The sequence below is a fragment of the Desmodus rotundus genome, chromosome 2, assembly GCF_022682495.2.
Source record: "Desmodus rotundus isolate HL8 chromosome 2, HLdesRot8A.1, whole genome shotgun sequence".
NCBI classification, from domain to species: Eukaryota; Metazoa; Chordata; class Mammalia; order Chiroptera; family Phyllostomidae; genus Desmodus; species Desmodus rotundus.
The window spans coordinates 2,446,999-2,471,067 of NC_071388.1; the positions used below are offsets into that span (position 1 = coordinate 2,446,999).

The following is a 24,069-nucleotide window of genomic DNA, read 5'->3' on the forward strand; positions in this document are numbered from 1 at the left end:
CTTTGTTGTTCTGCTTGAACTTAGTAAACGTTTATGCACCAGAGGTGCTGCAGCCAGAACCTGCCCCAGGAGTTGATGGTCCAGGGGTGGGTCCCTGAGCCCAACGCCCCCCAGCCAGCATCACGCATCCCAAGGGGCCGCCCACTGCTGCCACCACTGTCCCACCACTTGTCCTAGACAAGGAGCTCCTCTGCACTCGCTTTTTCTCACAGCTCAAGGCGGGCCTGGTTGGAGCACAGTGTGCCTGCCCTGCTCTCTTGGCTGCCGCTGCTACGCTTCTCCAGGTTCTTTTTGGGATAAGCGCCTCCCAAGGGGACTCCTGGTCCCCGCAAATCTGCCTCCCTGCAGCTAAGCACTTGGCTGATGCTGAACACAGTTGGCATCTACCAGGAGCCCTTCTACCTTGGTGTTTTTGATAAGCTTTCTCATTTTCTTTCAAAATGGACAGGGAAGCAAATATTTAATAAATCCATCTCTGATGCCCAACAAAGTCCCTGGTCCCTAAATGTAGTGACAAGTACCAGCAACACGCAGTTTTTCTCACTGCTCTTTCCCTGGGGCTTAGGGGACCACAGAAGTCTAGGTCTGGGCCACAGGAAGGCGGGAGGGTGTTCGTGCTGGGCCGTGATTACTGACAGGAGACGGCATATCGTTGAGCGTACCTGAGAGAAAAGAGGCAAGAAGAGGAAGTTGGACATCTGTCGTGCCACGGAGGAGCTGCCCCTCCAGAAACGCAGGTTCTGGCAGAGAGCAGAGCGGGGGCGAAGGATCAGTAACTGCAGCCGAGGAGAAGTTGGTGGAGCAGATATGCTGACTCTGAAAGAAAAATGGTCTTGGGGAGCGGGAGGAAATAGAAAAGTAACACCTCGCAGTAGCTGATTTAAATTAAACATTTCTCTTCTCAGTGACTCTCCTGACCCTCACCCCCTGTCCTGAAACTTTCCTGAAGGAAGGGGCTGAGGGGAAAGGGAATGAATGAAAAAGAAGAACATTTTCCGATCTCTCCAAGAAAGATGGTCTATTTTCTCAAAAAATGATAGTCTTTACATATATAACAACGAGTATAGTACTTTTTTGGGATACTCAATTCTTGTCTATTCCCAGTTTTTATAATGCTTTTACTTGTAAAAAGGGGATTATGAATTTCATAGAATAAAAGCACACCATCCACCCTGAAGTCTCCCGCCGTCCACCTGTCTGCAGACGTTGGGCGGTGCTCTCCCCGGGAGAGATCTTGGCACACAGCACCCAAGCCACCCTTGCCGGCCAGCGCACCCTGCAAAAGCAAGCACTAGTTTTTGGGGACTCGCAGGGACACCCTGGGGCACTTAGTGAGTATTGGGTGGGGCCCTGCTGGTCTGACGGGCTCACCACTAGGGGGAGGCAATCACCCCGTCTAGATTCACAACCAGCAGGTTGTACAGAAATTGATCCGAGTGCCTGTCACAAGGCAGCCTGCGGACGCTGCTGGAGCCGAAGGCGAAGGCGAGCACACCATTTCGAGTTGCCAGATTTCGCCAAATAAAAAGCCAGGACACCCAGTTAAATTTGCATTTCGGGTGAACAATTCTTTGAGTGTAAGGGTGTCCCAAATACTGCATGAGGCATACGCTAAAATGTGTTTGTCATGCTGTGCTTTGAAAGCTCCGGCATTGCCCCCAGAACGAGATGACGATGTGATTTTAGTGTAAAAGCAAGCCCTTCCCTCCTCGCAATCTTCTGGATGATTTCTACCATATAAACATCTTTGTGCCCCACCTGTCACTCCAGATAAACTACAATAACCTTTTAGTCTACGTCCCTTGTAACACTGGAGACACCCTTATAGTAAAATATTGTTCATTTGTTTATCTGAAGTTCCCATGTGGCTGGGTGTCCTGTGTTTTCATGGCAAACCTGATGCCGTTAAGCTTCAAAAGGACAGTTAGCCCCCCCAACCCCCCACGCCAATATAAATAATGCTTTATAAAGAAATTTGTACCAGCTCCATTACACAGAACATGTTTTATTTACCACTTAAAACAATAGTTAAGCCCTGGCTGGTGTGGTTCAGTGGATTCAGTGCCACCCTGTGAACCAAAGGGTTGCTGGTTCAATTCCCAGTCAGGGCACATGCTTGGGTTGCAGACCAGGTCACCAGTGGGGGGGCACACGAGAGGCAACCACACACTGATGTTTCTCTCCCTTTTACCCTCTCTTTCCCTCTATAAAAATAAATAAAATCTTAAAAAAAAATAAAACAATAGTTAAGAGTTAATATTACAAACATTATATAGGGTTTGTAATAACCCTGTATTACAGTTGTTCCTATAACTGTAACAACTTATACAGTTACAAGTGGGTTTACAGTTCCTATGAAAAACAATGCACTAATTAATAAATAATAGTACAAGAATAAAGTCTGTGTTTCACGTACTCACAACTGTAACCTACTTTTGCCCCACCCTGTATTTCCAGAAAAATAAATTCTAATCTCATTCGTTCCCAAGGAGAAGGCTAGGGCGAAGTCTCCATCCTTGGCCACGCCCCACCTGGGGCAGATCACGTGTTGCTTCACTCCGCGGTACTTTCATGCTAGTGAGACCCGTTTGGGACTCCTAAGCGGGGAACCTGCAAGTCTGTAATATAGTAACTGTTAAGCCTCTTAAGCCTCTGTGGTTACTTTGTTAGAGTAGCAACAGAAAAGTGGTGTTGATGTTTATTACAGGGAAGAGCCCCTCAGCAGTTAGAAAGGAGCCCCACCCCCTGCTGACACCTCGAGTGTGCCTTTCTGGAAGCTCTCCGGAACCTCCGTTCTTTGACTTCTCCCTCGTCCCTTGGCTTGTGGCTCCACCCATCTTCAAACCAGCAACATCCTCAAAGGTCAAGTTCTTCTCACATGGCAATGCCCTGACCTGGGCCTACCCACAAACCTCGCGTGAGCTCTCTGCTTTAAGGTCAGCTGAGAAACAGACCTCAGTCCCGTAAGCTCCCCTAACTTCCCCTTTGCCGTCCAACCTGACACAGTCATGGGTTCCAGGGATTCCAGCATGGACATCTTTCCGAGGGAACATTTCTGCCCTGCACAGCACCTTACTCTCCACCCAAGGTGGTTCTGCTTCTCCCATGACTCCTACCTGAGAGATCTGCTCAGACCCAGGGACCAGCTTGTGTCAAGGGCGATGTGACAATGGGCACGTGGTCACGGGGTCCCATGGCCCTAGTGTGCCACGGCTGTGTGCCAAATGCTGCCGCTGAGGCACCAGCTGGACCGTGAGGGGTTGAGGTGCTGGGTTCCTGGTGGGTGGGGCCGAGGGGCGGGAGTCCACCAGCCTCCCTCACCACCACTCTCGGCGCCCCCTGAGGGGACTGCGTGTTAGGTCTGGCTGGACTTGAGGCCCTAGTTTCCTGAGGGGGTGCAGGGAGAGGGACAAGGGAGCACTTTGCAAAAGGGCCAGTAAGGGCTCCACTAAATCTAAGGCCTGGTTATTTTGAGGATGTTGTTACACCCTTACATCAATAGACCGGTTGTCAGAGGAAGGAGCCGTTCCACAGGCAGCAATAATTCCCTCTGATTACAGCGAGGAGATACAGTTACTTGTACACAAAGGTGGGCGGGAGGGGGGTGGGCCTGGTTACCTGGGGCACCTTGGGGTGCTTCGAGGCCAAGGGATGACTAGGAGTGGACGATCGCAAGAACAGAGCCTGACAAGACACAGTAAAGGGGGTGCTCGGGGGTAAAGACCCACCAGGCAAGCAACCCAGAATGGAAGTGCTGGCCGAGAGTCAGGAGAAAGGAGGAGGAGGAAGATGAGGGTGTGTTATGGCCTGGAGACCTTCTTCAGAAGGGGGGACTGTAGCTTGTAGCTGTCCAGCTAAGCTCCCTGTCATAACTGGTTTTCAGTTCTGGGTTAATTGGGACCGACCGTCACATGCGCACCAGCGGCAGCCTGGCGTGAATTAATGTGGCACACGCGTGTGTCTGAGACCTGCGGGAGTACACCATGGCAGAGGCCATGGTGTCTCCCGTATTTCCTTGGCATTTAATGTTTCCAAGCTCAGGGGACCTTCCAAATATCTGGCTTCCAAGGCCCGTTGTACCCAAGGATTGATGAGAGTTGGCATCTAGCATGTGGAGGCCAGAGATGCTGTGGAATACCCTACAATGCACAGGATGACAGAGAATGAATTTTAGGATCAGCTTTTCAATTCCTATCCCCCCAAAAAACCAGATGGGGTTTGATAGGGGTGGCATTGAACCTCTCTACACCAATTCGGGGGAATATTGCCGTATTAACAATATTACATCTTCCAGGCCATGAATAGGGGACATCTTTCCATTTATTTAGGTCTGCTTTAATTTGTTTCCCAGCTCTGGCTGGGGTGGCTCAGTGGCTTGAGCACAGGCCTGTGAACCAAAAGGTCACCAGTTCAATTCTCAGTCAGGGCACATGCCTGGGTTGTGAGCTAGGTCCTCAGTGGGGGGCACGTGAGAGGCAACTATATATTAATGTTTCTCTCCCTTTCTTTCTCCCTCCCGTCCCCTCTCTACAAATAAATAAATAAAATCATTTTTTAATTTCTTTCCATGACTTTTTGTTTTAGTGTATAAGCCTTGCTCTTCTTCTTTTGTTTAATTTATTCCTAAGTATTTTATTCTAGTTGATGCTATTAATAATGGAATTATTTTCTTAATTTACTCATCAAATTGTTTATTGCTAGTGTATAGAAACAATTTTTTTGTATATTTATCTTGTATCCTGCATCCTTACTGAACTCACTTATTAGCTCTTTTTTTGGTGTACTCCTTTGGGCTTTCTATACACACAATTATATCATCTGTAAATAGAGATAGTTTCACGTCTTCCTTTCCAACCTGGATGTCTTTTATCTGTTTTCCTTGCCTAATTGCTCCAACAAGAGCATCCAAAACAATGTTGAACAGACACAGAGTCTTGTTCCTGGTTCTGGGGAGAAGCTTGCAGTCTTTCACTGTTAACTATGATGTTACCTGTGTAGGGTTTTTGTTGGTTTTTTGTTTTGGGTTGTTGTTTTTTTTTTTTTGTAGTCTTCCTTTATTAGATTGAAGAAATTTCCTTCTATTCCTACTTCATTTACTGTTTTTATCATAAAAGGGTGTCAGAATCTTATTAAATGTTTTTTCTATGTCTACCAAACTGATGTCTTGTCCTTTATTCTATTAGTATGGTGTAATTGGTTTTTGCATGCTAAACCAACCTGCATTCCTGGGATAAAACTCACTTGGTTGTGATGTATGACCATTCTTACATGCCGGTGCTGTTTGCTCGCATTTGGTTGAGGACTTTCGCACTGACATTCAGAAAGGACATCGGTCCATAGTTTTCTTCTCACGCCATTACCTCTGCTTGGCAACAGGGTGGTGCTGACCCTGTAGAAGGAATTGGGAAAGGTTCCCTTAGCCATTTTTTGGAAGAGTTTGTGAAGACTTGTTATTAATTATTTTTAATGTTTAGTAAAATTTCCCAGTGACACCATGCTATTTGGACTTCTCCTTGTAGGATGCTGGATTGTAATTGGACTGGATTGCTAATTCCGTTCTTTACATGTATAGGTCTATTCAGATTCCCCGCTTATTCTTGAATCCGTTTTATAGTTTGTGTCTTTCTAGGGCTGTGTCCATTTCATCAGGGTTATCTAATACTTCGCATGCACCTGCACACAGTATTCCTTTGTAGTCCTTCCAGGTCTGCCAGTACATAGAGATGGCTCCTCTTTCAATTCTGATTTCAGGGGTTTCAGTAATTTCAGCCTTTCTCTTTTCTTGGCCAGTCTAGCTAAAGGTTAGTCGACTTCACTGATCTTTTCAAAGAACAAACTTTTGGTTTTATTGATCTTCTTTATTGTTTTTCTATTCTCTGTTTCATTTACTTTTTAAATTATATTTTATTGTTTATGCTATTACAGTTGTCCCAGTTTTCCCCTTTGCCCTCCTGTACCCAGTCCCCCCACTCCCTCAGGCAGTCCCCCACTGTTGTCCATGTCCATGGGTCCCGCATAGATGTTCTTTGGCTACTCTGTTCCCTATGCTGTACTTGACGTCCCCATGACTAGTCTGTAATTACCAACTTGTACTTCTCAATCCCTTTACCTTTTTCCCCCCCTCTCAACCCCTCTTCCCATCTGGCCACCGTCAAAACATTCTCTGTATCTATAATTCTGTTTCTTTTCTGCTTGTTTGTTTATTTTGGTTTTTAGAACCAGTTATTGATAAATATGTATTTATTGCCATTTTATTGTTCATTTTTTTTATCTTTTTCTTCTTAAAGAAGACCCTTTAACATTTCATATAATACTGATTTGGTGATGATGAACTCCTTTAGATTTTTCTCATCTGGGAAGCTCTTCATCTATCCTCTGATTCTAAGTGATAACTTTGTTGGGTAGAGCAATCTTGGCTGCAGGTCCTTGCTTTTCATCATTTTGAATATTTCTTGCCAATCCCTCTAGTCTGCAAAGTTTCTGTTGAGAAATCAGCTGACAGTCTTATGGGAGCTCCCTTAGAGGTAACTATCTGCTTTTCTCTTGCTGCTTTTAAGATTCTCTCTTCATCTTTAACCTTTGGCATTTTGATTATGATGTGTCTTGGAATGGGCCTCTTGGGGATCATCTTGTTTGAGACTCTCTGTGCTTCCAGGACTTGTATGTCTATGTCCTTCACCAGGTTAGGGAAGATTTCTGTCATTTTTTCAAGTAGGTTTCCAATTTCTTGATCTCTCTCTTCTCCTTCTGGCACCCCCATTATGCAAATGTTGGTATACTTGAAGTTGTCCCAGAGGGTCCTTACACTGTCCTCATTTTGGGGGGTTCTTTTTTCCTCTTGCTGTTCTGAATGGTTCTTTTTTGCTTCTTTATATTCTAAATCACTGATTTGCTTCTCAGCTTTATTCACTGTACTGTTGATTCCCTGTAAGTTGTTCTTTATTTCAATTAGTGTATCCATGGTTTATGACTGAACTTTTTTAACCCTATCGAGGTCCTCACTATTTTTCTAGAGCATCCTCATAACCAGTGTGGCGAACTCTGCATCTAATAGCTTGCTTGTCTCCATTTTCTTTCGTTCTTTTTCTGGAATTTTGTTCTGTTCTTTCATTTGGTCCATGATTCTTTGTCTCCTCATTTTGGCAGCCTCCCTGTGTTTGTTTCTATGTATTAGGTAGAGCTGCTACGTCTCCTAGGCTTGGTAGAGTGGTGTAATGTAGTTGGTATCCTGTAGGGTCCAGTGGTCCAGTGGCACAGCCTCCCCTATTATCCAAGCTAGGTACTTGTGGTGCACCCTCTGTGTGGGCTGACTATACCCTCCTGTTGTAGTTGAGCCTTGGTTGCTATTGGCACATCCAAGGTCAGCCACTGACTGTGTTCTGTCTGGGGTCACACAGCATAAGCTACAAAGGGATCTGCAAGTGGCTGCTACTTGTGCTGGGCTTGGAGGTGCCCAGGTGAGGCCAAGCTGTGAACCTAGACTGGCTGCTTCTAGTGCAGGGCCTGGAGCAACTTAGTGAGAGATCTGGGGCTTGTTGAAGCCAGATGCTGCTTGTTTGAGAGCATTTAGGAAAATCTGAAGCATGGGCCAAGTCGCTGGTATGGAAAAGCCACTGGAAACAGCTTGGGTGGGCCTAAAATTAGGTGGGGCAGGGCCTCATGGAATCACCAGGGTGGGTCAAACAGTGTGAGCCAGCTCGATGGAGACGCAGACGTGGTGCCTGCCTGCCTGCTCTATGGCTCTGTGTGGGGAGGGCTCAGAAGAGGAACAGTGGCCTCTGCGAGAAGTTCTGTCTGGGAGAAACCTGCCCCCCAGCTCTCACCCTGATGCCAGACACTTCAGTTTCTCCCTGTACATCTCTGATGCCTTTCTGTCTGCTGCTCCCCATGCTGGAGCTCAGAGGGAGTGAGTCCAAGTGAGTCTGTGTGTGGGCCCTTAGGTCCAGCTGTTTCTGTCTTCCACAGCCTCAATCCCTGCTGTTTGTACAACCCAAAGCTATGGGGACTTCTCTTCTTGGCACTGGAGCCCTGGGCTGGGGGGCCTGTCGTGGGACCGAGGGGCCTGTCGTGGGGCTGGGACTCCTCTCTCCTGAGATATCCCTCTCAATTTTTATCCTCCACACGTGGGTGTGGGACCAGCCCATTCCACATCTCCACCCCTCCTACCAGTCTCAATGAGGTTTCTTCTTTAATTTCATAGTTGTATGATTTCCATTCAGCTCAGTTTCTGATGGTTCTGAATGATGGTTGTTTTATAGCTTAGTTGTAATTTTGACGTGGTTGTGCAAGGAGGCGAGCCGTGTTTGCCTAGGCTGCCGTCTTGACCGGAAGTCCCCTCATTTATTTGTCACTCGAATACTTATTACTTACTGACTTCTGCTTCTTTGGGTTTAGTTTGCTCTTCTTTTTCTAGTTTTTCAAGGGGGAAGATGGAGATACTGACCTGGGATCTTTCTTCTTTCTTAATATTGGCATTTGCAGCCGTGAATTTCCCTCTGAGTATCGTTTCAGCTGTGTCCACGATTTGTGTGCGCTGCATTTTTCTTTTTACTCGTCTCTAAGTATTTTCTAATTTCCCTTGTGATTTCCTCTTTGACCCATTTGTTGTTTATGAACGTGTTGTTTGATTGCTACCAATTTCCTTCTGTTAATTGATTTCTAATTTTATTTCATTGTGGTTGGAGAACATACTTTGTTTGATTTCAGTCCTTTCAAATTGATGGAAACTTTTTGCCTGGCCTAACGTATGCCTGTTCTGGAGAATGTTCCGTGTGGACTTGAGGAGAACGTCGCTTCCGTTGTTACTGGCTGGCGTGTTCTGTGGATGCCTGTCAGGTCTGTTTGGTCTACAGTATTGCTCATGCCTCTATTTCCTCGTTGATTTTCTGCCCACTTGTTCTATTTATTATTGAAAGAGGGATATTGAAGCCTGCAACTGTAAATGCTGAATTTTCTTTTTAAAAATATTTTGTTTATTTATTTTTAGAGAGAGAGGAAAGGAGGGAGAGAGGGAGAGAAACATTGGTGTTCGAGAGAAACATCAATCGATTGGCTGCCTCTTGTGCACCCCCCATTGGGGGCCTGGCCTGCAACCCAAGCATGTGCCCTGACTGGGAATCAAACTGGCAACCTTTTGGTCCATAGGCCGGTGCTCAATCTGCTGAACCACACCAGCCCGGGCTATTGTTGCACTTTCTATTTCTCTGCTGTCTGTGTTGGCTCATGTATTTGAGGTTCTGTTGGTACATGTGTATATGTTTACAATTTTTATTTCTCCTGATGGATTTGCCTTTTTATCATTATAAAATGTTATTTTCTCTGGTAACAGTTTTTGTCTCAAAGTCTATTTTGTTTGGTATTAGTGTAGCTACGCCAGCTCCCTTTTTGTTACTGTTTGCATGGCGTACCCTTTCCCACCCTGCACGGGTGAAGCTCCTCGGTGGACCCTGATGTGTGGTGGGGATGAGGACCACCAGAACACACACTTTAAGGCGGGAGGGCAAAAGAGACCATCTTTGGTCATGAGGCCTGTTTGCTCAGCAGAGTGGTCCCCAAACCTGTTTGCTCAGCAGAGTAGTCCCCAAGCTTGGGAAGCGTTTGGACCCCTTTACAAGGAAGGTTCTTTGCTGCCTCCCAACTTCGGCATATTTTTTACTATAATATTCCTTAAATATGTATGAATTTAGAACTAAATATAACCTTCAGTTTGTAGCTCTCATACAACCACACAAACAAATCCAGTTTATAAATGAATTATAATCAAAACTGCAAAACAGTAAAACTAAGGCAAAAACATTAATCCAGTATTTAGAATAATGTTGCGTTGTTGAAATTAAGCTGCCGCTGCAGAGTGACGTGGTCAGAGGGAAGTTTCTTTAGAGTTCAGTGTGACTTGTCTACCACACACCAGCGATGAACCACGTTAGCCATTGCTGTTTAAATCACACTCTGGTGAATCTCTGATTGCACTGCCGGACTGTTGGACCAGGTTTGGGTGAAATAGATCGTATTAAGTCTGGCCCTGTTCGTGTCCCGTTGCCTAGAAATGCCCAACAGCACTGCTGCGGGCCGAGGATGCCCTATACACAAACACACAGTAGCTTCGTTGTGATGATTCCAGAAGATGCTTCTATTCCTCCTTTAAAGATTACTAGCAAAGCGAAAGCAAATCTTTTAATTTCTAGAAGAGAGCTAACACGCCCCATAAATAGGTCTTAAATTTGAAAAACACCAGCTTGGGACTTTTTTTAATGGTGTGCCTCAGTCCTCTCCAAAGGGCTCCCCAGGAACACTTCGGCCCCTGCGACCCTCAGAAAGCACCTACTCACAGTAGGGCTGTTATGCAGGGTTCCGTGAAGCTCTCTTTGTGAACTCATTGGCAGCCACGAGGAAAGGAAAGCAAAGGTAAGACTTGTGTTCTGGCCGCCGTGACCCGCCCCAGAAACGGCTTGGTCCTCAGGTGGATGAAGCGATATGGAAGGCGTTGCACAGACACTGAGCCCCACCTCTTCCACGACAACCTCCTTTGCCTTTTCACGAGCAGGGCTCTGTGGCTGAGTCACCGAGAGGGAATCTCCACATGCGTGGCCATGACCTTGGGGAGGATGGGAAGAAGTGGGCCTGATGCTGAGCTGAGCTGAGCTGGACCCGAAAGGAGACCGCCCCACCGCTGCACTACCCTCCCTGCCGGCTCAGATGACTCCCCGCACTCTGATTCACCCCTACTTTCCCCTGTTGAAGAGCCCCGGAGGAGGGGGCTGTAAGACAGTCAGCTAGGACCCAAGAGAGTGACTGAAGCTTCAGCGCCGGCCCCTCTACACCCAGGGAGAGGCCAGACCACACACGGTGCGGCCTTAAAGGAACAGTGTTTGGTGTCCCGTCTCCCTTCCCGGTCCACTGAACCCAGTAAATGGACTACAAGTGGTCTGTGAGGTGTCCTCTTTCTACAGAGCACAGGAACACGGGTTCGGTTCCAGGGACTCGTGGGGTGTGTCTTCCTTTCATCCTAATTCAACTAGTTCACTCGGGGGCCACCAGAAACAACGGTGAGCCCCTTTGTACGATGAGAAAAAAGAAAAGCAACTTTTCCCACAATTACAGGCAAACTAGTTTGCCAGGTATACCCGAAATTTCTCTTTAAAACTTCTTCTCAAGAAACTGAGTGTCTCCACACGTTTTACTTGGAGGGTTTCTTTTAGGCCCAATTTTCGCGTCACTGAAAGTCACTGTACTTGCATCGGATTGTCCAGCTGGTCGGAGCCGCAGGGACCAGTTTCTGCTGTGTTGACCGAACTCCCTGGCCATGCACTCCCCGACCGGCCCAAGGCTCGTCTGTGGCTCGGTCGGTCGCTGCCCGGGAAGCTCAGCCCCAGAGCAGGGCGGCTCTGCCTCCCCCAGGGAAGCCGGCCACAGGCGGCCGCAGAGAGCTCGCCTGGCGCCAGCCACGCCCCTGAACACGGAGAGCAGCAGATGGACTGACACATCCTGTGGACAGCCTGCTGCTAAACCACAACTCAACACTATTCTTCAGGCTTCGCCCTTCTCCGCCCGCCTTTATCTCCCCTGACCCCCCTTAAGCCTCACCGGCCCCGGTTTTGTTTCTCGGCGCTCCTTGCTGCCTCAGGGGACTCAGTGGCCCCCTGGGCCCCCCACCCATCCTCACCAAGGGCCTCCCTCTTCCAAGTCTCCGCTCCTACAGAGAGAAACCTCTCCGTAGTCCGTGACCTGACTCCTGGGCCATTTTCTTCACAGTTCTCACCACGTCTTGTCATTGTTTTTATTCGTTTCGTTTCTAGAATCTAGACCCAATGAGGCAGAGACCGACTGTGCTGTCTCCATCCACATGCAGACCCGAGCACAGTGCCCGGAACAGGTAGGCACTCGATTCCCATCTGTCAAAGAAAGAATGAATCAAAGAAATGACTACAATATGTTATTTTCTGCCCGACAGTGACTGAGGAAGTCATCTATTATATTACCTAATAGAGTTCCAGGAAAGATTAACGACATAAAATTCTCCGTGAAAAAGTTTGTAATTCCCGAATGTTAAATTGAAGGCAGGCTAACAGATTTAGCAAAGTCGTGGGGTATGAAGTCAACACAAGGCAGTCAGTCATACACCTGTCCAGCAACGACGGCCAGCCTGGAAAGGAATTTAAGGGAACAATCCCACTTAGGATAGCATCAAAAGGAATAAAGCACTTAACGGTAAACCAGACAGGTGAAAGATCGATACACTGAAAACCATGAAACGTTGCTGGAAAAATTTAAAAAGACATAAATAAATGGAACAATATTCTGTGTTCATGGATTGGAAGACTTAATATGTGGTTAAAAAGTTTCTATTATTTGAAGCAGCCTGCAAATTCAATGCAATTTCTATCAAAATCCCAAAGGTACTTGTGCAGAACTAAAAAAATCCTACAATTCATTAGGAATCTGAAGGGACCCCAAGTAGCCAAGATTATCTTGGAAAATAATACAGTTGGAAGTTTCATACTTCCTGATTTCAAAACAAGCTACAGAACTATGTTAATAAAACAAATGCAGTGCAGGCATAGAAACAGACCTCCAGGCCAATGGAACAGAATCAAGAGCCCAGAAATCAACACTCGGGTAAACACAGTCAAATGGGCAGCAAAGATGCACCATCACAGAACAGGGCAAAATAGTCTCTTCAACAAACGGGATGGGAATACTGGGTATCCACACACACACACAAAAATGAAGTTGGACCCTTGCCGTACACCATGATCCAACGCACAATGGATTAAAGGTCTAAATGGAAGACCTAGAGCTAAAAATAGTCTAGAAGAAAACATAGGAGAAAAGCTTCATGATATTGGATTTGACAGTAGTTTTTGGATAGGATACCAAAAGCATAAGAACCAGAACAAAAACGGACGACGCTGAGTCCCTCAAACTTAGAAGCGTCTGCACATCAGAGGACCATCAGCAGAGTGAAAAGGCAGCTGCAGAAAGAAAACCTTTGCAAATCCTGTGTCTGTGGAGGGGTTCATACCCGGAATACATGAAGAACTCCTACAACTCCACAGCAAAATAACAGATCACTCAGTTAAAAACACGGACAAAGGAATCGAATAGCCATTTCTCCAAAGAAGGCGTACAACGTTTGATCAACAAGCATATGAGAAGATTCACAACATCACTAATTATTAAATACATACAAATCAAAACCGCAATAGATATCACCTCCCACCCACTGGGATGGCCACTGTAAAAAAAATAAAAATAAAAACAAAACCCAGAAAATAACAAGCGCTCCGGAGCCCGTGGAGATACTGGGAGGCCATGTTCTGTTGCGGGGGACATAAAAAGCTGCAGCTTCGATGGAAAACAGTACAGACGTCCCTCGGAGAATTCTGAGGGGAATTGCCGTGCGGCCCAGGAACCCCGCTTCTGTGGACGAACCCTAGAGCACTGGAAACCGGATCCGGGGCACAGAGCTGCACGCCATGTCCACCGCAGCCACACTCGCGACAGCAGGAGGTGAGAGCAACCCAAGTGTCCCCCGATGGGCGAACAGAGCAAGAAAATATACAGACGTATGATGGGAGACTATTCAGCCTTCGACTTTTAATGTTTATTGAATTTACTGGGGTGACCTTGGTTGATAAAAGTATCCAGGTTTCAGGTGCACGATTCTATCCACATCATCTGTGTACTGGACCGTGTGCTCACCACCCCTAGTCCAGTCTCCTTCCGTCACCGATTACCCCCCTTTACCCTCCCCTCTCCCTCCGGTCATCACCGCACTGCTGTCTGTGTCTGAGGTTTTTATTTCGGTTTGGTTTTTTGCTTAATCCCTTCCGTTTTTCACACAGTCCCCAGCTCCCCTCCCTCTGACAGCCGTCAGTCTGTGTCTGTCTCTATGAGTCCGTTTGTTTTTCGTTCGTTAGTTTATTTTGTTCACTAGCTTCCACAGATGAGGGAAGTCACATGGTACTTGTCCTCCTCTGGCTGGCTCATTTCACTCAGCATGTTGCTCTCCAGGTCCGTCCACACTGTCGCAAGGGGGAAGACTTCCTTCTTCAGTACAGCTGAGTAATGTGACACATTGTGTAAATGTCCCACAGCTTTTTCATCCACTCATCCACGGGTGGGCACTTGGGCTGCTTCCAGATCTTGGTTCCTGTAAGTAGCACCGCAGTGAACACAGGCGGCATGTTTGCTTCTGAATTGGTGTTTCGGGGTCTTCGGATCTATTCCCAGAAGTGGAATCTCTGGGTCATAAACCAGTTCCCCTTTTAGTTCTTTGAGGCAGCTCCATACTGCTGTCCACAGTGGCAAACCCGTCTTTCCACACCAGTCTGCATTCCCACCAACAGTGCACGAGGGTTCCCTTTTCTCCACATTCTCACCAGCACTAGTTGTTTGTGGATTTACTGATGACGCTCGTTCTGACAGGTGTGAGGTGGTATCTATCTCATTGTGGTTTTAATTTGCATCTCTCTGATGATGAGTGACATTGAGCATCTTTTCATATGTCTATTGGCCACATGTATGTCCCCTTTGGAGAAGTGTCTATTCAGGCCCTCTGCCCATTTTTTAATTGGATTGTTTGTTTTTTCGTGTTGAGTTTTGTAAGTTCTTTATAAATTTTGGATATTAACCCCTCACCAGATGTATCATCGGCGAATATGTTCTTCCATTCGGTGGGTTGTCTTCATTTTGCTGATGGTTTCCTTTGCTGTGCAAAAACCTTTTAGTTTGATCTAGTCCCATTTGTTTATTTTTCTTTTGTCTCGCTTGCCTGAAACTACATATCAGAAAAAAATTTGCTACAAGAAATGTCTGAGATTTTACTGCCTATGTTTTCTTCTAGGATTTTTATGGTTTCTAGTCTAATATTTGAGTCTTTATTCCATTTGAGCTTATTCTCATGTGTGGTGTTAGAAGGTGGTCTAGTTTAATTTTTTCAATATCTATCCAATTTTCCCAACACCATTTATTGAATAGACTGTCTCTACCCCATTGTATGTTCTTGCCTCCTGTGTCGAACATGAACTGTCCATAAAGCTGCGGGTTTATTTCTGGGCTCTCTGTCCTGCTCCATCGATCTGTGTGTCTGTCTTTATGCCAGTGTCGCGCTGTCTTGATGACCACGCCCTTGTACTGTAGTTCCATATCAGGTGGTGTGATTTCTCCAACTTTGTTCTTCTCTTCAGCCTTTAAATTGGAAACCCTGTTACATGTGGCAACATGCGTGTACCTGGAAGACATTATGCTGAGTGAAATGCTGAGTCACAAATCCGTGTATGTATCCTTGTGATTCCACTTGTATGAGGTAGCTACAGGTGTTAAATCAAAAGAAACAGAAAGAGTGGCGATCGCCAGGGGCTAAAGAGGGGGAGGAGGGGGGTTACTGTTCAAGAGATACAGAGTTTCAGTTTTGCAGGAAGAAAAAGTTCTAGAGCTCTGTTGTTCAACAACAAACACGTAGTGAACAGTACTGAGCTAAACACTGAAAAATGGTTAAGATGATAAATTTTATACTCTGTGTTCTTTACCACACTTTTTTAAAAAGAATTATTCATTGGTGGTTTTTTTTAAATCTGTGATTAATTGTTTTGGAAAAGAAAAAAATTGGATTTTTTTGTGTTTATTTTTCACTCAAAAGATTCGGCGGTTTTGCGAGTGTGCGTGTCCATGCTCGGCCTTCGCTGCCGAAGAGCAGACCTCCCAGGTGTTTCGCGTTTCTCACGGGAGCGTCTTTGGATGTGGTTTCCTTCTGACGGGGAGAGCGAAGGCTCGGCGGGGTGTTTCCCATCCTGCTTGTGGGGACGGGAAGAACCTCTGAGTCACACAAAGTGGGGCAGAATGCACGGCAAGGAAGCCAGTTGAGAGATTCTGAGATGAAAGGCTAATGAATGAAAGGCAGGCGGCACGGTTTTCACTGAAAGTACACATCGGGCAGACTCGCGTCCACAGCCAGCTCATCCCTGGCTCCCGGTCCGTCATTTCCCCCTTTCTCTAAAGCCAGCCCGCACGTGAGCTGGGACTCAAGTATGGAGACGGTTTGCTCTGGGCGTCCAGTGTGTACAAATCTCCTTTGAGAGCAAGCGCGCGGTTAGTCACACGGGCTTGCACTGGTGTTAGTTAATGTCCAGCAGACTGCCCGCGGCTGTGGAACAGCGGAGGGACGGGCCTGCCAAGCTTCCCAGGCGGGGGAGAAGGGCAGGTGACCTGCATGCCGTTTTTAAACACTTTCCTGGCCCAGCGCCTGAGAGAATTTTATAAGCCCTATACTTCCTCACACATTTCATTGACCTCTACAATACTTCCTGAAAAGTTTGAATAGTTGCAAAGGATGGACTTTCCAGTCGGCTGTAAGTGCTGCCCAAAGGAATGTCTAAAGACAGACATTCTTTATCACTGACGTAAGCGTATCCAGTGGAATCGAATGTCCAAAGCACCCCCCCCACCCCCACCATCACCTGCTTTGAAGTTACGAACTCTTCTTGATGGGGTCTGAAATCTGTGTCCTTCCTTTTTCTCCCTGAATTCATAGTCTTCTTTCCAAAGATGTTGTTAGTGTATTGTATTTATTGATCCCCTTATTGTATATCTGCAACAAAAAAGCACAGAAGTTGATATGCGACTTTGTTTCCTTATTTTCTATGACCAGAGTCTCTAAATAATAAAACAACAGCAACAAAACCTCCCAGCCGAGAAACAAGTCCCTCTTACCATCAATTACTTCTACTGCTGGGAAGTGTGAACAGGTTAATGACGTTTTGCCCTGCAAACAGAGAAGGTGACTTCCCTGTGGAGGTGTCACTTTGTAACAAGAATGCTAGGAGGGGGAAGAAAGGGCCAATCACATGAGCCAGCAGGAGAAGTTCAACATTTTAAAATAACAACTTCCTTCTGAACTGAACTATCCTGGCAACTCTTAGTAGTATACGCTCGATCAAACCATAAATATTTCACAACTTTCGAGAAATCATTTTTGAGCGTAAGAAGTAAAGTTTCATGAGAAATGCCTTCCTTATGGAAAGTGGTGGCACTGCTCCATCTAGTATGGGTGCCCACGAGTGACCGCGGCGTCTCGCCAGGTTGAGACAGGGCCCACCACCTCGCTGGCCCTGTTTTCCACATTTTGGGGGGCACCTTTGGGTCGGAGGAACTCCCAGAAGGAGCATGGGTGCGTCTCCGCCCCTTGAGCCTTCGGATTCTGAGTCATGGGTCAAAAGCGGCTCTGTGAACTTTCATCACAATTACCCCTGTTCAGACGTTAAACTTTAACGACTGCCAGTCTCATAAAGAGAGACGCGTCGTGCAGCTTCTGATGGAAGAACACATCACCCGCTGTGGAGCAGTCTTGTCAAAAAGTCCATCCTGAGCCGGGTGCACCTTGGACCCATGGCCGACTCCCAGGGGTGCAGGGGAGAGAGGAGCAGCTGCCAGATGCGGGGCAGAGGCAACTGGCAAACCCTGGACTACACACAGTGGTGGGGTGTCAGGAACAAATCAGCCGCAAGGAAAAAGGGAGAGAGTCTTTCAGTTTTCCATTTTTTTAAAGATTTTATTTATTTATTTTTAGATAGAGTGGGGGAAGGGAGGGAGAAAGAGAGGGAGAGAAACATCAATGTGTGGTTGCCTCCCTGGCAACCATAATGTCCTGGCTCCTTGTATTTTAAAGACACAACATGGAAAAGTTTATGGAGGATGTAACAGGACATCTGGGGTTTAACTCTGAAGAAGGCTGGAGGAGTGGCAATGGGGTGCCGCACCATCGCCGCCGCGCACCCGCTGGCACTGACAGGGGGCCCCTCACCGGCTGAAGCAGTGCCAGGGGCCACCCTGGCGCTGCCGGCATCTTCAGGGAGTGCCTCACTGAGGGACTGCCCACGCCAGGGACCCTGGCCAGGGACTACTCCCCTCCAGCAGTTTGTCCATGCAGGGGCTGCCCAGCACAGGACATGCCACGGGGCCCTCCCTGTGGCAGACTGGACCCTTCCCCTGAACTTCCTGAGGGCCGGCCTGGATCTCAGAGCCTGCTTCCCGGGGACCCACACCACTGCCAGGGGAAACAAGGTCGGCCACGAGTAGATCGTTCTTGAGGCTGGGTGTGGTCGGCAGGGTCCGAAGATGGGCCCCACGATCTCTACACCTGGTCTGGGTGCCCCGTGGGGTGCCCAGGTCTGTGAACAGACCGGTTTTCCTCCCGTGATTAGGTTACATTACCAGCACAGTTGACCCCGAGACAGGGCGATGTTCCCGCTGGGCCGGAGCTTTCCAAGCAGGGCGTTGCCCAGCTTGTCACAGAAGAGGGCGTCAGGAAGGACCCCACATGCCCGCTGGCTTGAAGGTGGAGGGAGACGGGGGCACGGCACATGGGGCAGGGGGTGGCTGGCAGCCGGCATGCAGGTCAGGGCGGGGCCTCATCCTGCAGCTTTCGGGAACCGAATTCTGCCAACAACGAGGATAAGCTTCGAGGAGGATTATTTTTTCCTCCGAGTCTCCAGACAAGAACTGGTCCGACCTACATCTTGATTTCAGCTTTAAGATGCACTGAGCAGGGAGCCCGGGCGGTCCACACACCGCAGGCTTAGACATTGAGACAATTCATCTCAGCGACCAGCGACTTACAGGGCTCGAGCGTCCACTCCCCCTGCGCAGGAAGCGACCGTTGACTTCATTAAAATAATAACTATGTGGAAAATAGCAGCTGAGATTTTTGGAGAGTGGGGTAGAGAGAAATGGGTGAAATGTAGCACTTCTTCCGTACTTGTTTTTCTGTAACTCTAAACGGGGGCTGCACCCGAAGCTTCCGCCTAGCCCTACACCGGCTGCGACCCGTATCACTTCCTGTAACTCTCATCTGGGTGACGATAACAATCAAGAAGAAATATGTGAACTGGAGCCCGGTTCTTCCTACTTCGGTTGATCTTTGTCATTTCAGGGAAAGGAAGTCAAACAAATTAAGGCCAAAAAGATTCATTCACTCGACAAACTGCGCCCATACCGTAGGCCCCACACGGCAAGGCTCTCTGTCACAGAGCTCAAGGACCGTTGCCTCAGGCCCATCGCAAACTTGGGGGGCATGCCGCTTTTGTGCTGCTCCTTTGGCGGGGAGCCATTATTATGGAGAAGTGCGCGTTTCTCTGACTCTTTCAGGGCCTGTTTGCCCACTTCCCCAAATGCGCACTGTCCTGTGTGCAGAAAATTTCCCCGTGACTAAGCAGCGTCTGCCTGTGCTTCCTCGCCTGCAGGGAAGCTGACCTTCACGGGGGAGGAACTTCACGCTGCCACCAGACCGAGGAAGTGACCGATGGCACCCTCTGGAGCCTGGGGGTGGGCCACTCGCCACGAGCGTCGAGCCTTGTTTCTGAGGCGGCACAACAGTCAGACTTGCAGTTAGGCCCCAGTGTGTCGGAGAGACGGGGCTTCGAGGTCCAGAATGCCACTCCCGTCCTGGCTCTGCACCTGCTGGCTGCGCGAGCTTGGGCCAGCGGCTCCCCCGTCCATCTGGAGGGACAGCCCTCAGGGGACATCAGCTGTCACTAACTACACTGCAGGTGTGACATGAAGCAGCAGGGTCAGAAACGTGAAGTTGGCATGTTCACATGGTGTGAAGGGGTGTCGCTGGGGTGAGCAGTTTCTACCACAGTTCATGGTTCCCAGATTATCCAGAAGAGTCTAGAATCGTGTGCTTCAGACACATTATCTTCTTTTCATCAGTCTCCGGTTACAAAGTGAGCAAAATGAGAGCGGCTGATGCTGACCCGGAATCTAATCTACCACTCCCATTCTCGGAATTCCCCATCACCGCACACGGCCCCTCCTTCCGTCCAGGCCTGAGCCCAAAAGCCTCCAGCCACGCTTGACTCCCCTGCTGTCCCCGCCCCATCTCACTTTCCATCTGCCAGGAAACCCCGTCAGCACTGACACCAAAACACGCCGAACCAGACCGCTTCTGCCACCTCCACAGCTGCCACCTCGCCCAAGCCACCACCAGCTCCTGGCAGAGCCTGTGGCTCCCACACTTGCTCCCTCAGGTTTTCACCCAAACATGAGATTGTCAGGGAGGCCTGCTGTGCTCACCGTCTCTTCAATTCCACCCCGCCACACACGCACATTTTTTACCCTCTTTCCCTGATTTATTTTTCTCTCTAGGAAAAAAACGTTTTAACTTAAGTAGCTTGTATATTTTATGTCTCCCCCCAGCCCTGCCCTAAAATGTACGTTCCACACGGGCGGGAATTTTCATTTTCTTCTTTTACACTCTTTGAGTCCGTGCCCTATCCCAATGCTCAGGAAGTGACTGGCACGCAGTAGGTGCCTAATAACAATTAACGGCGAAAGGAATGCGTGTGAATAAACAAACAGAATATTTATTCACCAGGTTGCAAAGGGGCAAGATAAGCAGAAAGCGCGGCTGCCGTGGCAGGGCCCGCTGGGAGTCACGTGGGGGAGGGGACGCAGAGCCCTCTGGGGAAGGAGGTCTCCATTCACCACCTGCCTTTGAAAGCTGGAGCCCACACAGGTGGCCGAGGACGCTGCCAGTCTCCAGACTCGGCACTGTGACACAAGTTAGGTCCTGAGGGAGCTCACATGGTTCAGAATTGAATTCTGACTCTGCAGCCAGGGTGCTGTGAACTGAACACGTGCGTCCCCCCTGAGACGCAGGTGCTGAAGCTCTGCTCCCGCTGGGACAGCAACCGGGCTTCACCAGGTCGTGAGGGTGGGGCTGTCACACAGGAGATTCGTGCCCTCCGAGGGTCACCGGAGAGCCGGCCCCCTCTTCACCCTCTGCCACCGGAGGACACAATGTGAAGGGATCGTCTGCGACCGGAAGGGGGCTCGCGCCAGACCCCACCGCAGGCGTCCAGCCTCCAGAACTGTGGGCCTCACGCTCCTGCTTATAAACCACCTGAGGCTTTGGCTGCATCAACCCAAACTGGCTAAGACACTGGGTGAAACGGTTTTCTTTTTTTTTTTTCTCTTTTTTCAAAAATAAAAATAAAATAAAAAGTTAAAGGAGGCCCCCCAAAGTAGATTAGCTTTTCCAGCTGTTGTGGGCTGCACTGTGTCTCCTCCCTCCTCCCTAAACACAGGGGTGGCGGAGCCCCACCCCAGAACCTCAGGCTGCCACCACGTTTGGAGAGGGAGGCTGGGGGGCAGGGGGTGGATAAGGTGACCTGTCAGGGTGCGCCCTGATCTGCTGTGACTGGTGTCCTGGGGACAAGAGATTAGGAGACATCTAAAAAATGCCTTCATAGAAACATCTAGAATAGTCTTTGCTCGGGTATCTGGGTACAAGGACCTAGCCAAGCTGGCACCTAAAAGTAGCCGCCACATGATGCCCAGTAAGGAGTGAGTAGTTGATTCATTCATGAAAATAAGAGTTCAAGCCATTGTCCCTAAGAGAAACAAACACACTGCTTTAAAAATACTTCCAGATTTCTGCGTGCTCTCTTTTTAAACAGACACATGCACTCTCCGATGCACACTGTCCCTGGGGGGTCTTCGAGAGCTAGAAGACAAGGGGCGGATGTCCCGGATGGCGGTCCTGGGCCCCCAGCTCTGCTACTGCGGATGATTGAATTGTATGCTGAAGACAGGTGCGTTTTGTGGCATGTAAATTACACCTCAATAAAGCTATTTTTAAAGTAATTGGGCAACAAATGACCCGTTAACCATGTCCAAACATTTCCAGTTCACAACAGACACCCAAACGAGAGGGAGCCCCAGACCCGGGACAAGACCAGACCCTGCAGCATTTCGGCGCGGGCGGGGCGCCTGAGAAATAGTACCCCGGTCGGGGTCCAGCGGGGCACGAAAATAACCTTCAACAATAACTTTGGCCCTGACCAGGGTGGCTCAGCTGGTGAGGCGTCATCCCGCCAAGCGAGGGGTCGTGGGCTCCATCCCTGCGCGGGGCTCAGGCCTGGGCTGTGGGCTCCTTAGGGGCCATGGGAAGGTCAAGGCGGCACAGAAAGACCTGGGGGTCCCGTCTGAAAGGCCTGGCCGGGGATCCAGGACGCCAGCAGCAGCACGAGCAGCACAGTGGCAGGGCAGGGATGGGGGGAGAACGCACAGTAGGGCTGCTGGCAGCAGGTACAGCTGTGGTGTGTGCGAGCCCTGCGTCTCTGCCTTCCCGTCCAGGAGCTGCGGAAGGAAAGGCCCAGGAAAAGGCCTTCAGTCCAGGCTCCACCCCATGAGCCGCAGGCCACCTGGCCTGCCCAGGGCTCCAGTTTACCAGCAAGGTGACGGAGGGCGACCGGCATGTGCGGAGTGGAAGGGGGTTCAGGTTCGAGAAGCACTGTCCTAGGAAAAATGTCACACTGTGCACCCAGCGTGGTCGTTCTATACGCCTGTTCCCGATCATGACGCCTCCTTTCTGCTTCCTGTCTCATTTTCTTAGCCAGAACTTCTGCCCCCACGTTCGACAACTGCCATGAGGTAGTGGGGGGCTAGTTTAGTTCCTGGGCTGAAGTGGCAGCCCCTCTGCCCGGTCACATGTTCCCAGCCACGCCCTGCCCTGGACTAGGAAATGCTGACAGGTGTTCCCAGTACCAACAGTCGGGATGCACCTGCAAACGTGGTCGGATGATGACAAAACTGCCTGTGAAATCGATGAGGGGAAACTTTCTTTGTGGAAGAATCCCGGGCAACAAAGGCAAACGTAGTGTAAGAATCATGAAGTCAGCATTTTGCCACTCCCCATGGGATGACCAGTGCAGGAGAGGCTCGCCGAGGGAGGTTAAAGCGTGTGGGGGACGTCGGAGGAGGGACGCGTGCCCGTGACATCCTGCTGTGCCACGGACTGACCGCTCACTGACTGCAGGAGCACACGGGGCTTTACAGTGGACACTGCTGCCTCCACGGCACGGCCACCGACTCGATGCCCCGGCAACCCCGGAGCAGTGATGTGGTGTGAGATTATGACGCATTCCTTCCGAAACGTTGAACTTGAACCTACATGAGCCTCCAGCCCAGAGGCGGATCCAAGTCTCATGGGGGCACAAAGCTTCTACAGGGTTGGGGGCCCCTCTTTGAGAAAAAGAGTGCAAAATATTCTCCCACGTGAATATTTAGGTAGGAGAAGGAAATAAAATTACAAGTTGCAAATCTCAAAAAGGGGCCAGGCATCAAGGGTATCACAAAGCCCAGGGAGATACTGTGATACTTGTTTTAATTAGCTGCCTGGTGCCTTTCTGGGATCCTCGTCCCTCCACGTCTGCCGCTGGCTGTTTGGCCCAAGATGTGATGTCATTTCTGCAGAAGACGAGTTCTCTACAGTCAGAGCATGGGCCCCCAGCACCCACCCAACTGACGCAGAGACTCGGGGGACAAGCCTGGGCACTGCTGGTGTTCACACAGGCCCAGGAGCTTCTGAAGTGCAGCCAGGGCTGAGAGCAGCTAGGCTGGGCCACCTCTGGGTCCCCGCGGCCCCGGCCATGACTTTGGCTGTGATGCTCAGCAGGATGGCAGAGCCTGGCAGCGGACAGGAAATGGAAACTTCGGCGACAACCAGCTCTGTGACTCGGCAAACCCACATTTGGGACAAAGGGGCAAAGGGCGCAGGGAGCACTCAGGCTATGTGCCCCGCTGGCTGTCTGCCTGGATCCCCGTCTGCCCCAACCCCCTCCAGCAGGGACTTCAGGAACGGTGGTCCCAAGGCAACCACAAAGCCCGCGGGTGGTGGGCCCTGGTGGCACATTGGGGGAACGTGGTGACCCCATAATGGTGGCCTGTGCCCAGGAGTGGTCAGGCCCCAGGCCCTGCCCTCTGTCTCCATGGCCTGGCAGACTCTGGCCGTCTCACAGCAGGAGAGGCCCACGCAGTGTGGCCCTTGGCGACCGGCCCCTTCCGTGCGGCACAGTGTCTTCAAGGCTGTAGGGCTGCGCTGCCAGCCCTTCGGTTCTCACGGCGGGGTGATCGCCGCGCACGTGTCCCCACGCCTTGTCCATCCATTCTTAAGTCGACAGACACTTGGGCTGTCGGCACTGCAGAGCTGCTGTGACGGGGAGTGAGCTGCCACTTTTGATTCACCTCAGCCACTTCCTACAGGCACCCCATACTGGGCAGGTGGCATGT

At 49.4% G+C, this 24,069-nt stretch overlaps 1 long non-coding RNA gene across 1 annotated transcript; it reads right to left on the reverse strand.

Annotated features, from left to right (window-relative positions):
• Positions 1–12,938: 12,938 nt before the first annotated feature.
• LOC139440499 (uncharacterized) lies at positions 12,939–16,770 on the reverse strand. The gene is made up of 3 exons (XR_011650732.1): positions 16,711–16,770; positions 16,458–16,588; positions 12,939–15,232 (listed from the first exon to the last, which is right to left on the reverse strand). It is a non-coding gene; the product is annotated as an uncharacterized lncRNA (long non-coding RNA).
• Between the last annotated feature and the right edge of the window lie 7,299 nt (positions 16,771–24,069).